This window comes from Scyliorhinus torazame, chromosome 3 (genome assembly GCF_047496885.1).
Source record: "Scyliorhinus torazame isolate Kashiwa2021f chromosome 3, sScyTor2.1, whole genome shotgun sequence".
In the NCBI taxonomy this organism is placed as follows: domain Eukaryota; kingdom Metazoa; phylum Chordata; class Chondrichthyes; order Carcharhiniformes; family Scyliorhinidae; genus Scyliorhinus; species Scyliorhinus torazame.
In genome coordinates, this window is record NC_092709.1 from 336,437,242 (window position 1) to 336,453,808 (window position 16,567).

The following is a 16,567-nucleotide window of genomic DNA, read 5'->3' on the forward strand; positions in this document are numbered from 1 at the left end:
ACTGGGAGAACTCATCAGGAGTGAGTTACAAGTTGCTCTTTTTAAATTGGCCTGAGTTGACTCCCCTCCCCCACCTGCTTTTAGATCAAAGTAGATTAAGGTGACTGACACTTAACTGCCAACCAGTTATGTGAGTGTGTGGGGCAGCCCTTGTTAACCTACACTGCACAGTTCTAGATTAATTTAAATTAATTTAAACTCCTGAAATGTAAAAGGAACTGCCTTACTGATTTGATTTGATTCAATTCCCACCTAGATTCAAATTCCCAAACTCACTCTTTGCTGTCTCACTCTGGCTGTGGCTTCTCTGGCTCACTGGGAGAACTCAAGAAAGTTTGTCAAGCATGACTTACCGTTCCTAAAGCCATGTTGACAATGGTGGATTGAGCTTTACCTTTCCAAATGTTCAGTCATCTCCCCTCAATGATTGATTCCAGCAATTTCCCCACCACAGAGGTCAAGTTAGCTGGTCTATAGGTTCCTACCTTTTGCCTCTCTCCCTTTTTGAATAGGGGAGTTACATTAGCGTGTTTCCAAGCCACCGGAACCTTTCCAGAATCCAGGGAATTCTGAAATTTCATAACCAATGCATTCACTATCTCAGTTGCCAGCTCCTTTAATACCCCAGGGTGCAAGCCATCAGGTCCCGGACACTTATCTGCCTTTAGTCCCATCAGTTTATTGAATACTGTCTCCCTAGTGATGGTTATTGCACCAAGTTCCTCTGCATTAACTGTAGTTTTTGGAAAATTTAAATTATCTTCTACTGTGAAGATAGAGGCAAAATATTGGTTCAGTGTCTCCGCCATTTCTGTATTCCCCATTATTACCTCACCAGTATCGTCCTCTAAAGGGCCAATGTTTACTTTAACTTTTCTCTTCCTCTTTATATACTTACAGAAGCTCCTGGTATCAGTGGTTATGTTTTCTGCCAGTTTCCTTTCGTAGTTCATCTTAGCTCTTTTGATTTTGTTTCTAGGAGCTTTTTGCTGACCCCTAAAGTTCTCCCAATCCTCCAGTTTACCACTAGCTTTTGCAGTATGGTAGCTTTTCCCATAACAGCCTCCCCGAACAGGCGCCGGAATGTGGCGACTAGGGGCTTTTCACAGTAACTTCATTTGAAGCCTACTTGTGAAAATAAGCGATTTTCATTCATTTCATTCATTCATTTCATTTCATTCATTCATTCATTTTCAGTATGGTATGCCCTAGTTTTTGCTTTTATGTCTTCCTCTCAGGAATATACTTTAATTGAGAGGTATTTAATATCTCCCTGAGCATCCGCCATTGTTCCTCAACTGTCCTCCCCTCAATTATCTGTGCCAAGTCTACTTGGGCCAACTCTTTCCTCAGGCCTGTATAATCTCCTCTGCCCAACTCTAAAACTTTAGTGTGGCACTCTGTCTTCTTTCATTCAATCTGAATTTGAACTTCTAGCATGCTGTGATCACTCCTCCCAAGAGGATCCTTAACGACAAAACTATTTATCAACCCTTCTTCATTACTTAACACTAAATCTAAAATAGCTTGCTCCCTGGTTTGCTCCATAACATATTGCTCCAAGAAACAATCCTTCATACACTCTATGAAATCTGCCTCGAGGCTCGCTTGCCAATTTGATTAATCCAGTCATATGCATTTTAGAATCACCCATGATCATTGTTGTGCTCTTCTCACAAGCCCTCATTATTTTTTGGTTTATACTATGTCCCACTTTGGAAGCATTGCTCGAGGGCCTGTAAATTACTCCTACCAAGAAGTTTTTTCCCTTGTTTTTTATTTCCACCCAGATCTATTCAACATTTTGGCCCTTACAGCCTTGATATCATCTTTAACCAATAAAGCAACTCCACCTCTTGTTCTATCCTGTCTATCCTATCTGTTTACTGAGTATCCTTGGACATTCAACTCCCAGTCCTGGTCCTCCATGTTTCAGTGATCCCCACCAAATCATACCCATTTGTCTTTATTTGTGCCGTCAGCTCATTGACCTTATTCCAAATACTGTGTGCATTTAGGTACAAGGTTTTTAAATATGTCTGACTGATTTGTCTTTCCCTTGCAGGATTGTCTTGTGCACTATGCTTTCCACACATTCTGACCTCTTTCATTAATCTCTGATAACACTCAGCCTCATCCCCAACTTTCACTCCCCCACTCACCTTACATTTTAATTTTTTAAGTTTTCTTACCCCTCCGGAGTCAGTACACTGGCCCTGCCTGTTCATTCTATTCACCTCTTCCTTCTCCTCACATGCTGACCTGTTGCACTGGTTCCCAGCAACCATTATACCTCTTGTAGTTTTGCCCTTCCTTTGTAAATGGGGGTGATTATGGCTAAGAAGGGTGCCGATGGTGGCACATAAAGAGATTAGAATGTGTGAATGGCAGAACTAAGAATGGCAGAGCTGCGTGTCAAGGGGTAACTGGGACCAGGGAACAGATGACCCAAATGGGGTGGGAGGAGGGGGGACAAGGGTGAGGGAAAAACAGATCAACGGAAGAAATGAAAATAAATTGACAGAAATAAAAATAGGGTGAAGGTGGAAACTAGATTATATTATGGTCATTATTGCCTAGATGTTCCATTCTTTTTACTTCCTTACCACTTCTGGTTCATCCACGATTACTAGATCCAGAAGCATAGTGAATCCTCTTTTGGTTTGGTTTCTTGCATATTGGGTTAGAAAGGAGTCCTATACAGACTGTAGGAACTCCAAACCCTTATCCCATTAACAAATCCCTTGTGACAAATTAATTTTGGTGTAGCTGAAATTCCCCATGATTGTTATTCAATGTTTCTTTTTACGAACATCACTAATTTTTCTGCATATTTCTTCCTCTACCTCCCTTCCACCATTAGGTAGTCTATAGGCTGCCCTCTTAGCCAGACTCGGACCAGCGCAGCTCGATATTTATAGCAGTAAACAACATGCTCTGACTCCTCAACCCATCTTACAACATAAAGCAAAAGTACTCGCTAAAGTTGAAATCAGCAGGAATTGGATTTGCACAAGGTTTACTCTTTGTACTTGGAAACGATTACACTGTGTTTAAATATATGCCCGCCCAATGAGAGATCACTTAACCTGTTGTCAGGGTAATGTGCCATCTATCCAATTGACATGCTCCTGTTAAATTCTGCCTGAGACACAGTCTGCAGTCGGCTGGCTGCCTTTTCCCAATGTTGTCTTTTAATTACCTTTGTGTAAAGTGTGTAACCACTGCCACTCAGTGGTGAATTTTCAGTTACTGCAACTCCTTCCACAGTCTACAATCTAGCCCATCCATCTCACAGCCCAGGTACATACCATCCGAAAGATCCCACCCATTCATTTCATTCCACAGCTCACACACAACCTATTGTAGCACTATCCAACACTTTTAACCTTCTGCAAAAGAAAAATTGCATTCATGACCTGAGGACATTTCGGATGTTTTACAGCCAAGTAAGTAAATTTGAAGTATGATGCAGTCAATTTACACACAACGAGCTTCCAGAATAAGCAACAAGTTAATGGTCAGACAATCCCGCTGGGTCAGAGAATCCCCGGGGGGAGGCGAGAATCTCGCCCCGATGCCGGCTGCCGTATTCTCCGGCGCCGTTTTTTGGGCGGGGGCGGCCCCCTTGGCGATTCTCCGGGCCCTGATGGGCCGAGTGGCCGTCCATGTTTGGCCAGTCCCGCCGGTGAGCGTTACGTATGGTCCCACACGGCGGGACTAGCAGGTAAGTCGGCGGGGGCGGTCCTCGGGGCGGCGGGGGGGGGATCCGACCCCGGGGTGGCCCCCACGGTGTCCTGGCCTGCGATTGGGGCCCACCAATCGGTGGGCGGGCTGGTTACGTGGGGGCACTTCTTCCTTCCACGCCGGGCCCTGTCGGGCTCTACCATATTGCCCGGAGGCCGGCGCAGAGAAGAGAACCCCCTGCGCATGCGCGAGAATACGCCGGCCGGTCCGCGCGTGCGCGGAATCATGCCGATGGTTCCGTGCATGCACGAACTCGCGGCGGCCCTTCGATGCCAGCTGGATCGGCACCAACCCCTCCGCTGTCCACCTAACCCCCTAGATAGGTGGGAATTCCTCACCTTGGGTTGGTTGGTTGAGGGATAAATATTGACCAGGATATTGAGGAGAACTCAATAGGGTGGTACCCTGGATATGTTTGCACGGGGAATTGCTACGCTCCTGTCATTATATGGGATCTTTATGCTGCTGTGGCCAGAGGTGGGTTTACAGTTTGTGGGGCCCTGCATTCACCTTGTTATTGAAAATATGGAAAGATGTGTCATTTGAAACATGGAAGTCTGGCAACATCTGGTCAGAGAGAAACATGTGAGGATACAGGGAAAGATCCCACAAAGGGTGAACAGCAGCTGCCAGGGAAGGATTGTAAAATGTAGATAGCCTTGGTCAAGCAGACTTAGCAAACAAGACAAACAGGATTTTGAATGAAGCCAAAAACAATGGCTCACACCTTCATTGAAAGTAACTATCTTAGTAAGGATCTGGAAAATAAAGGATGAGGTTCAGTTGAATTTGGTGATAATTCTAGGTGTGAAATTTTGCGAATACCAGGTAAATTAAAGAAAACTGGAGACTATCAGCCTACGCGAAACATAATTCAAAGCCAAAATCAAAGCCAAAATTATGAGCTGAGGACACAATTGGTAAATAAAACTATAGAAATGGCAGGAATTAAAATTCACACCTCTATTGAAACCAAAGCATTTCGAACATCACAAAGGAAACAATGTAATCAGATCAATGAGGTGAAGTCATGTCAAAATGAATACTTAGTTGGATAAGAATGTTTAAATCAAAGATACTTTTTATAATCAAAGTGAAAAATGTTACTTTACAATAACGTCATGAAAGCTAGATAACTGTTAGAAAAATATATAAACCCGAAGAAAGGGAACAGCAGCCAGAACCAGAACCAGAAGCAGAAGCAGAACTCAGAGAGAGAGAGAGAGAGAGAGGGGAGAAGCAGAGTCAGATTACAGTCAGCTCGGCCATGGGAAAGAGACAGGGCATAGCAGCTGAGCTAAAATAGCTAATACATCTAAGGAAGACTAGAATTTAAAGAGGAGCCAGAGTCAGCTCAGAGACAGCCAGCAGAGTCAGCTCTCAAAGCTCGGTACATGGAAAAGATAGGACACAGCAATCGAGCTAACCAGCGAATACATCTAAAGAAGACCAAGCTTTAAAGAAGATTGTTTGTCAAGTTGGGCCTGAAGGTCCCGTCAACCAACCAGAAGGATCCAGAAGCAAGATCTTTTTTCTTTCTGTAAAGGAAGTATTTGCAACTTTTAAAATAAAAAATATAATAATAAAATAACTTAATTTAACCGGAAATAGTGGTTATTCCAAAGTCTACTTTACTTACTTAGCAATGCGGGATCGATGCTACTAAGTGGTAAGTAGATGCAATCTTCGGTGAAGGTATGGGTTATACCGGGGGATAACTTGAAAACATAGTTTGACCTGAATAGCACCCACTGAAGCTTGCATCGGAGTCGGGGAGTGAGAATCCCTGATCACCATTTGAAATGTTGGCCCTTTTTGGGATAGGGGGAATTCTAAGAGTAGTGGTGAGTTTTCAAAAACAACCTCCAGTTTTGGCCCTCCACACCCACCCCTCATCCGCCACAATCTCACGCCCCTCTTGCCCCGCCCACCCTCATCCCACAGAACGCAAAGACGGAAGCCACAGAAATACACAAATTGATCACTGATTTTAACTTGTAAAAACACAAGGGCAGCACTGTGGCGCAGCGGTTAACGCTGCTGCTTCACGGCGCAAAGGACCCTGGTTCGTTCCCGGCCCCGGCGCACTGTCTATGTGGAGACACCACATCGCCTGATAAAGTTGAACAACAGAAATGACAACAGAACTACAAGATGTTGCTGATTCTTCTGTTAAAGTGAGGAAAGAAACTACTCTGAAGGCATTGCTTTACGGACAAAATCTGTTCCGCTGGGTTGATAGAATATTTTGTACTAAATAAACCAGAAAACATAGGTAACCGGAAACTTTGAGAAAAGTGTTTGAGGTTGGAGGCTGAAACGGGTTGGAAGTCTCCAGTCCCATTTTTTGAGGGTGAAGAAAAATGGGATGGCGGAAATTAGTTGATTTGTTTGGAAACCGTTGAAGCAATCCACTGTTATGTTTAGAATTATTCCCTGACCCTCGTGATCCAGGCTGACAAAACCACTGATACTGGATTTGGACCCGTTGGCCACTCCTCTCACCTGAATTTTCGACAATAATTTCTTTGATTTTTTGAGAGGAAGTAAGGAAGTTGGCTTTCATTTTTGGAACGGAGTGAGACTCTGTGAAATATACTGAAGGGCGGCGTATGCATCTTGTTGTTTGGAGTATTTTCTCCTTTACTGGATTGGCTCATTCTGTCCTGGGATGGCCTGTGCTGCAGAGCTACAATTGGCTGATTTTTTCACCTCGTTGATCACCATCAAGCTGCAGGTGCGTTCGCCTCAAGACACACACGTCACACTATTGACCACCTTTGCCAGAATTTTGACGAGAGGTTAACTAGGGTTTCAATTCAGCAATTATCCACGCAGGCATGTTTTTACAAGAATTGGGTACCCGATTAATTTTTTTCCCGATTAATGTGCAGTTTAGCGTGGCCAGTTCACCTACGTTGCACATCCTTGGGTCGTGGGGGTGATATCCAGGCAAACACATGCCCCTCAAGTTAACTGTTCATACAGTTCAGACCAATGTTGTCCCATTCTTTTAGACTCACCAGTCAGAGTGCGATTTTGCTCTGCATTGCCTGATGATAGGTTGAAAAATATAAATGAGCTTATCAACAAATGCAGAGTAATCAGGCTCTGCTTGGATGCCAAGTACACTGGTTGACATGGGGACATCGTCCCACTGGTCGGGGCCCTGTCTTGCTCCCACCATGCAGGTTTGCTTCCTGAGCATTCTCCCAGGCTGTTCCCTGACCATGTGACTACATACATCACACTGCGCACGGTGCCACTCTCCAGTCCTACATTAACTCTTGCTCTGCTGAGCACCTTTACATCATAATGCATGCAGGCACACATCATCACATCGCCCTTTCTTTTTCAAAAACATTCTTTCCTTCTAACAGAGAATAGAAGGCAATGTTTTCTTCCCATCACAATACAGCATGGTCTTGTGTGTCGTGACAGTTCTGTCATATCTCGGTCTGTCACTTGTGAAGGAATGGGCTGTGTGTTCTGCTGCATGAGTTGTGAGATAAAGATACTTCTCTCAAAGCAGAATATCGCAATCTGAAGCTAGCTTTTCATCCCTTTCTCCTCTTTCGCTCACCTTTCAAATGTTTGACTATATCCTTCATTGCTTCACTTTGCCTCGCAAAAACTTATTTTTCCACAGTTACTCTCTTAGGTTTGTGTTCTATAACTGAGAGCTTATCCTTGACAGACAATAGCTCCGTTTAGATATGCTGATATTTGGTTCTTTTTCTTTCCAGCATTTTATTTCCGCAGCTTTTTCATCGACCACTTTATCATTTTGGTGCTTGTGCTTTTTCTGTTAGTGTGACCATTTCGGCAATCTTGTTCTGGCACGTAATCTCAGTTAGTTTCTCTGTTCTGAATTGCTGATTCTGCTGTCAATTTCAATGTTTTTACCATTCGAGTTAATTTTTCAAGGTCAAGCTTCCCTTCTTCAATTTCTTTCCAAAGGCTCTGAACGGTTTCCTCAGATTTCTTGGTCGAGACTTGACAGTTCCAAATTCAGTTGTCCTGTCTCAGTTTTACTGCGCTGCACTGCTTCGTTTATTTTATAAACTTCCTCTCCAAGCTCTTGTTCTCCTGATTCAATTCTTAACTGAATTTGTTCTCATTTTCTATTCTAGTTGCTTTATCGTGAAGATTGTAGTCATCCCTGAATGTGCATGTACATAAGGGGTTAATGTGTAATCAGAAGATCACTAGAGGGCAGTACTAACGGGTATAAAAGCCAGACTCTGGCTGTTCCTCTCTCTCTTTTGGTTGCACTGTAACGAGAGCAGGAGCATAGATTTAGCTCAGAGTGATTAGTGTAGTCCAACATAGCCACTGTGTTTAGTGTCGTGTTAGGTACACTGGTATAACACTGGCTGCAACTGGATGCAGCTTAGATCAAAAAGATACTCCAGACCTTGAAGTTAGTTCAATCAGGTTTATTGAAGTAATAGCACAGTTAGCACAGTTCTCTGTGAGTTTGACTCTCTGCTAACTTAAGTGTGGTTACTCTGTCTGACTGAACCAGACTAGCTCTTAGCCACGTGCTGGAGGTGTGAGATTGTAACAACACCCTTGACTGACTCGCTAGATGTTCATCAGTGGAAAGAGGCGGAGTGTGAGTGCCTCGTGTCTTTTATAGTCTGATCCCACCCCTGAGTGTCCTACCTGCTTATTGGTCATGTCCTGTTCTCTGTGTCCATTAGCTGATTGTCTGTGCCTGTCTGTATGTCATTATGTTGTGACTGCATATCATGACATTTAGATCTTGTAACCTTACTACTATTATTAATCTTAAAGTAAAGAACTCACAAAGTTATTGATTTAGTTACTCAATAAACCTTCCATTACTACTAATATATTTTAATCAAGATTCTGCCTGAGTTGACAACTCACGCACAGCCTGAGCTGACAGTTTGTTTTGAGAACTGTCACCAAATAACAATTGGGTTGGTTGTGTGACCGTCGAAGGACGTGATGATGGACACACCAACATGGCGTCTGGGAGCAGCGAAATGCAATATTCATTTTTCACTTACCCAGCCCCTGGAACAGTTGAGGAAATTCTGGGCAAAATCCAGGCCTGTTGTTTGGTGGAAGGACTACATCCACTTTCTGTAGAATGCCAGTTGTTTACATGCATTCCTGTTGAGTCAAGAGATGTTTTGATCACATCAATTATGAAATGAAATGAAATAATAATAATTGTTTATTGTCACAAGTAGGCTTCAATGAAGTTACTGTGAAAAGCCCCTAGTCGCCACATTCCGGCGCCTGTTCAAGGAGGCCGGTACGGGAATTGAACCCGCGCTGGCCTTGTTCTGCATTACAAGCCATCTATTTAGCCCACTGTGCTAAACCAGCCCTTTACAGTGCAGAACGAGGCCATTCGGCCCATCGAGTCTGCACCGGTCCGTGGAAAGAGCACCCTACTCAAGCCCACACCTCCACCCCAACCCCACAACCCAGCAACCCCACTTAACCTTTTTGGCCACTAAGGGCAATTCAGCATGACCAATCCACCTAACCCGTACATCTTTTGGACTGTGGGAGGAAACCGGAGAACCCGGAGTGAACCCACGCAGACACGGGGAGAACGTGCAGACTCCACACAGACAGTGACCCAAGCCGGGAATCGAAACTGGGACCCTGGAGCTGTGAAGCAACTGTGCTAACCACTATGCTACCGTGCTGCCCCAGCCCACCAGTATTGAGCTTAAAACAGGTTGAAAGGGAAGGTCATACCTGACAAATCTGCAGTGGCATAGTGATATTGTCACTGGGCTAGTAATCCAGAAACCCAGAGTACTCTGGGGTAATAAAATCATATCCCACCACTGCAGATGGTGAAATTTGGAATTTCGTGATGACCACAAAACCATTGTCGATTGTGTTGTGGGTCAGGGTTTAGAGAATCCCAAAGTGTATCATGGAGTTCACCTGACCCACAACTTTTAATCGATTGTGGTATGGGGAGCAGACGGCTCACTCTACAGGTATGATATAGCAGAAAGTGGACCAGTGGTTTTTAAAAACAAAACAGTGTTTATTCTATGAACTCAAGTTAACTTTTCTAAAACAAACAGTGAATATCTTAGCAACCAGTAAATCAAATGCACCCCCCAAAGAATACAACACTAAGTAATCTGTATGCTGTTCTTTTAACATCCAAAAGACTTAACAAACCTCTAAACAGGAGCACATCAGGGTTTACATTCACTACTGAAAACATTTATACTGCTTCTGAATTCACTAAATGATCCATAGATAGTTTTTGGATGGCAGAGATCAACAACAGTGCAGCTCACAGACACACCCAAGCTTTCTCAAACTGAAACTAGAAAGGCAGAAGTAGAGCTCAGCTCCGCCCACACTCTGACATCACTCCAGTAACATGGGCAGCTCCATTTCTTAAAGGTACATTTCTTAAACACCCATTTCTTAAAGGGTACTCTCACATGACAATTGTCATAAAAACGCATCTGGTTCACTAATGTCCTTTAGGGAAGGAAATCCATCGTCCTTACCTCGTCTGGCCTATATGTGACTCCAGACCAAACACAGCGATACGGTTGACTCTTAACTTCCCGTCAAGGGCAATTAAGGATGGGCAATAATTGCTGGCACAGCCTGCGATGCCCACACCCCATGAACAAATATTTTTAAAAAGCTGTTAGAATTCTTTGAGGATGTAACAAGGAAGATAGACAAAATAGAGTGAGTGGGTGTGGTCTATTTGGAAAGCCTTTGGCAAGGTGCCGCACAGAGGGCTGCTAAATAAGGTAAGAGTCCATGGTGTTTGGGGCAAGGACTGGCATGGATAAAGGATTGGCTGACTGGCAGAAGACAGAGGGTGGGGTTTAAAGGGGTTAGCTCAGTTGGTTGGGCAGCTGGTTCATGATGCTGCGTGAGCCTGAAGTGCTGGTTCAATTCCCATACCAGCTGAGGTTATTCTTTGCCCCTCGCGTGAGGTGTGGTGACCCTCAGGTTAAATCTCCTCCTTGAAGGGGAAAGCAGCCTATGGTCATTTGGGACTATGGTGACTTTGCGCTTACACAGATCATTGTGTGGCCTGAAGGCTTTGTTTGTTTCTTGACGAGTATGTATGTCAGACTTTCAATATCCCGTGGAATGCTGGAAGGCAGGGTTTGGCCAATTTCTGAAAACAATTTTTGTCCCATCACAAACGGGCTTTTTTTTAAATGCAGTTTTTTTGCTTTTAAATGTTGGCTTCTTTTAAGTTGAATGTGTTCTTGCAGAAGGGATGGCCTTTGATGGCCTCGGCTTTGTCAACTGTTATCACACCTAAATCCTAAATACACACATACGAGGAGACAGTGGTCTGCCACAGAGAAATGCTGGTTGAGGTTAGACAGGGTGGAGCCAAAGAACTTTGGCTGATGTGCGAATATTTATCCACGGCAGAACGATAAGGAGTAGGATATTAGTGAAAGAGCGTGAACAGCAGATTTGTGAACAAGAGCTTAATCCCGCACTGTTCTCTCCGGAAGAGCTTGCCATCCCAACCTTGAATCTGTGTATTGTGGTTTGAATACTGTGTGCCTGACTGGTTGGTCTGCCTTTATAATATTGTTCCACTCATTTGGCACTGCCAGGCAGAATGGTTGTCATGGTAACCTCGGGACGAGCATCGCTGATACAAGGGGGCCTCAATAAACCAGGCCAGGATGCTAACTTGCACGTCTGAGTCGCCTGGGTCTGTTTCAGGCTACTCGCCCGTTGCCAGCCCCATCTTGAGGAATGACGTACCTGAGCTGTGCCCTCCCCCCTCCTCCCTTGTATTCCAACCGCCAGCTGCCCATTTCATTGTGTACAGTGGACAATTGCTTGTTTCATTTTTTATCCTCTCCATCTTAAATGTGAGCTTTGCTGACGGTATTAAAACCTACAGTGATTTACTCCTTTAATATTTATTCACAGTTCCTCTAGGGTCCTTTAAGATTGCGAGTAGAGAAGACAATAGTGTTCCCCGGGGCCAAACGCTAAAACCACAAACTAAACAGGATCATGATGTGGAGATGCCGGCGTTGGACTGGGGTGAGCACAGTAAGAAGTCTTACAACACCAGGTTAAAGTCCAACAGGTTTGTTTCGATGTCACTAGCTTTCGGAGCACTGCTCCTTCCTCAGGTGAATGCAGAGGTCTGTTCCAAAAGCATATATATGGACAGATTCAAAGATGCCAGACAATGCTGGCATCTTTGAATCTGTCGATATATATGTTTCTGGAACATACCTCTGCATTCACCTGAGGAAGGAGCAGCGCTCCGAAAGCTAGTGACATCGAAACAAACAGGATCAGGCAGTGGGTTTTAATTTTGTGCCTCTTGGTCCTGCTGTGCCAGCCGAGACCAAAAGGTGGTGCTATTGAGGTCAGTTGAATAATGCTGCCACCTGCAGGAGCTCAGGAGTGCCGCAACTCCATGTGACCCTTCAGGAAACATAGAGTAAGACAGTGGGCGCGATCTTGTAGGAAGCGGGAATTGCCGCAAATTTCCCTGCGCTCGACCCAGCGAAACCAGCACCGTAATTCGACGTTAATCGGTCCACTTAACGAGGCCTCACGGGCTTATCGCCGGAAATAACGCCTCACCAGCTGAGACTGCGCTCTCCAGCCCCCCGCTAACAAGGCTCAGCCAACCGCAGCCAGCTCGCAACCATGGCGCTGAGGAGACCGGCCCAAAGCTTCGGGGATGCTGACCTGGGAGGCTCCTGGACGCGGTGGAGGCCAGGCGGGATGTCCTGTTTCCCCGAGGGTCCCAGAGGGTGAGCCACAAGGTAGCGTGCTGCCTGGGATGAGGTGGCGGCAGCCATTAGTTCCAAAGGTACATAGAACATGGAACATTACAGCGCAGTACAGGCCCTTCGGCCCTCAATGTTGCGCCGACCTGTGAAACATCTCTAAAGGCGAAGAGGACTGTCCAACAGTGCAAGAATAAGGTCAAAGATCTTCACCGGGCAGCATGAGTTAGTAGACAGCATCGCCCCCACCTCCCCTCCCCAAGTGAACATCCATCCCCTGTAGCCATCTGGGATGGCCACTTCCAGAATACAAAATGGACATTTGCAAAGATTGCAGGGAAAAATGGACAATGTTAAGAAAGCAAGCAGGCACAGCGCCTGTCTGCATATTGGAGCCGCAGCTCCCAGACATGACTGAAACTGTAGGCCCATTAGCATATGGATGGCCCATCCCCGGGAACAAAGGGAGATACTTAAGTAACCGATCTGGCCCCAGACCTCACGGCGCCAGTTCCTCAAACCGAAAGCAGAAAACAAAGCCAGGCCAACGGCCACCTAGGACACGCCCAGCCATCAGGGCACCCACCCCAGGATCAATGCGAATGATCAAGAAATGGCCCAATTAATTGGGGCCAAGTCCAAGGCCCCCCCAAAAGCGCACGAAGCCCCCTTCGGGTATAAGAAGAAGGCCCCAGGAGAGAATTGCTCTCTTGGACTCGGCTCTCACAGCGGAGAGACCCGTCCACCAGCTACACACGAAGCAAGTCAGTCCAAGGTCAACCCTCGCTACCAGACGGACGACCTTAGCTGTTCCCCTCTACCACTTTGACCCCAGCAGCCTCAGATCCGAACAACGGCCATTGTTTCTCTGACTGAGTGGGTGCCCGAAGTTAAGTATAGGCTTTAGCAGTAGTGATAGTTTAGTCTGTAGTATTTCGTGCATGAGTAGATATTGCTGTGTGTGCAAATAAATAGTATTGATTTTGAACTAACTAACTGGTGTACCGACTCTTTGATCAGTATTCGGGTTTGAACCTTGTGGCGGTGTCGAAAGATACCTGGCAACTCTAGAGCAAACATAATTAGGATTAAGGAAGGCGACCATATTGACCGCCATATTCCAAAGAGAGCAACACCCCCCAACTCTCCAAGTGATTCCCAGCCCTCCCTCCCCTTCCCCCACATCCCCCCCTTTATACCCCCTCTCCCAACACTGAACCATGCGTGTGGTTAACGATGCCCACTCTGTGTCTCCTCAGGAAAATGCTCTCCCACAATCGGTGGGAGAGGGCCCAGTCTGGCGGTGAGGTGCCAGACTTGAGAACCCACACCTCCTTCGAGGAACATGCCCTGGAAGTGACCGGTGTGGCCAAGGACAGGTCGGTCACCAACACGGAGGCTGGCAGACGGCGCAGAGGTGAGAGACCACCAGGATTCCCCTGGTGAAAACCTGCCTAATGTGAGTTGGTATTGCCTTACTGACTGACTCATCCCTCCCACTGACTCCATGTCCATTCTCCCGCAGGTCCTCCAGCCGATGGTGCCAGCACATCCCAGGCAGCCTCCTCTCCTGACTCCGAGGAGGACACCTTGGAGGAGAGCTCCGAGGATGCAACCGTTATAGTGGCGGCACAGCTGCCATCCCCACCCTCCACCAGCGAAGATACACAGATCTCGGTGGGACATGTTAGTGGTCAGGCTCCTGGGGCACAACCTGGTGAGCACCACACAGCTGCTGATGCACATCCAGTGGAGGGAGGAAGCCCCAGGGGAGACAGCAGTCAGAGGTCTGCCAGATCCCGGGACCCAGCTGGGCCCCAGCCTGATGTTGAGCCAGGACAGACAGAGTTGTCATCTCTGGTTTGTTGCCGGTGCCACGTGCTAGCGAGGCTAGGAATAGGGAGAGAGTGCAGCTGAACACATGGCTGCAGGAATGGTGTAGGAGGGAGGGCTTCAGATATTTGGATAATTGGAGCACATTCTGAGGAAGGTGGGACCTGTACAAGCAGGACGGGTTGCATCTGATCCAGAGGGGCACCAATATCCTGGGAGGGAGGTTTGCTAGTACTCTTCGGGGGAGGGTTTAAACTAATTTGGCAGGGGAATGGGAACAGGATTTGTAGTCCAGCAACTAAGGTAGCCGATATTCAGGACGCGAAAGCGTGTAATGAGGCAGTGGGGAAGGGAACACTGACAAAGGAGAGTACTTGCAGGCACGGAGATGGGTTGAAGTGTGTATACTTCAATGCAAGAAGCATCAGGAATAAGGTGGGTGAACTTAAGGCATGGATCGGTACTTGGGACTACGATGTGGTGGCCATCACGGAAACTTGGATAGAAGAGGGGCAGAAATGGTTGTTGGAGGTCCCTGGTTATAGATGTTTCAATAAGATTAGGGAGGGTGGTAAAAGAGGTTGGGGGGGGGGGTGGCTTTGTTAATTAGAGGTAGTATAACAGCTGCAGAAAGGCAGTTCGAGGAGTATCTGCCTACTGAGGCAGTATGGGTTGAAGTCGGAAATAGGAAAGGAGCAGTCACTTTGTTAAGAGTTTTCTATAGGGCCCCCAATAGTAGCAGAGATGTGGAGGAACAGATTGGGAAACAGATTTTGGAAAGGTGCAGAAGTCACAGGGTAGTAGTCATGGGTGACTTTAACTTCCCAAACATTGAGTGGAAACTCTTTAGATCAAATAGTTTGGATGGGGTGGTGTTTGTGCAGTGTGTCCAGGAAGCTTTTCTAACACAGTATGTAGATTGTCCGACCAGAGGGGAGGCCATATTGGATTTGGTACTTGGTAATGAACCAGGGCAAGTGATAGATTTGTTAGTGGGGGAGCATTTTGGAGATAGTGACCACAATTCTGTGACTTTCACTTTAGTAATGGAGAGGGATAGGTGCGTGCAACAGGGCAAGGTTTACAATTGGGGGAAGGGTAAATACGATGTTGTCAGACAAGAATTGAAGTGCATAAGTTGGGAACATAGGCTGTCAGGGAAGGACACAAGTGAAATGTGGAACTTGTTCAAGGAACAGGTACTACGTGTCCTTGATATGTATGTCCCTGTCAGGCAGGGAAGAGATGGTCGAGTGAGGGAACCATGGTAGAAAAGAGAGGTTGAATGTCTTGTTAAGAGGAAGAAGGAGACTTATGTAAGGCTGAGGAAACAAGGTTCAGACAGGGCACTGGAGGGATACAAGATAGCCAGGAGGGAACTGAAGAAAGGGATTGGACAGCTAAGAGAGGGCATGAACAACTTTGGCGGGTAGGATCAAGGAAAACCCCAAGGCCTTTTACACATATGTGAGAAATATGAGAATGACTAGAGCGAGGGTAGGTCCGATCAAGGACAGTAGCAGGAGATTGTGTATTGAGTCGGAAGAGATAGGAGAGGTCTTGAATGAGTACTTTTCTTCTGTATTTACAAATGAGAGGGGCCATATTGTTGGAGAGGACAGTGTGAAACAGATTGGTAAGCTCGAGGAAATACTTGTTAGGAAGGAAGATGTGTTGGGCATTTTGAAAAACCTGAGGATAGACAAGTCCCCTGGGCCTGACGGGATATATCCTAGGATTCTATGGGAAGCAAGAGAAGAAATTGCAGAGCCGTTGGCAATGATCTTTTCGTCCTCACTGTCAACAGGGTGGTACCAGTGGATTGGAGAGTGGCGAATGTCGTGCCCCTGTTCAAAAAAGGGACTAGGGATAACTCTGGGAATTACAGGCCAGTTAGTCTTACTTCGGTGGTAGGCAAAGTAATGGAAAGGGTACTGAAGGATAGGATTTCTGAGCATCTGTAAAGACACTGCTTGATTAGGGATAGTCAGCACGGATTTGTGAGGGGTAGGTCTTGCCTTACAAGTCTTATTGAATTCTTTGAGGAGGTGACCAAGCATGTGGATGAAGGTAAAGCAGTGGGTGTAGTGTACATGGATTTTAGTAAGGCATTTGATAAGTTTTCCCATGGTAGGCTTATGCAGAAAGTAAGGAGGCATGGGATATTGGGAAATTTGGCCAGTTGGATAACGAACTGGCTAACCGATAGAAGTCAGAGAGTTGTG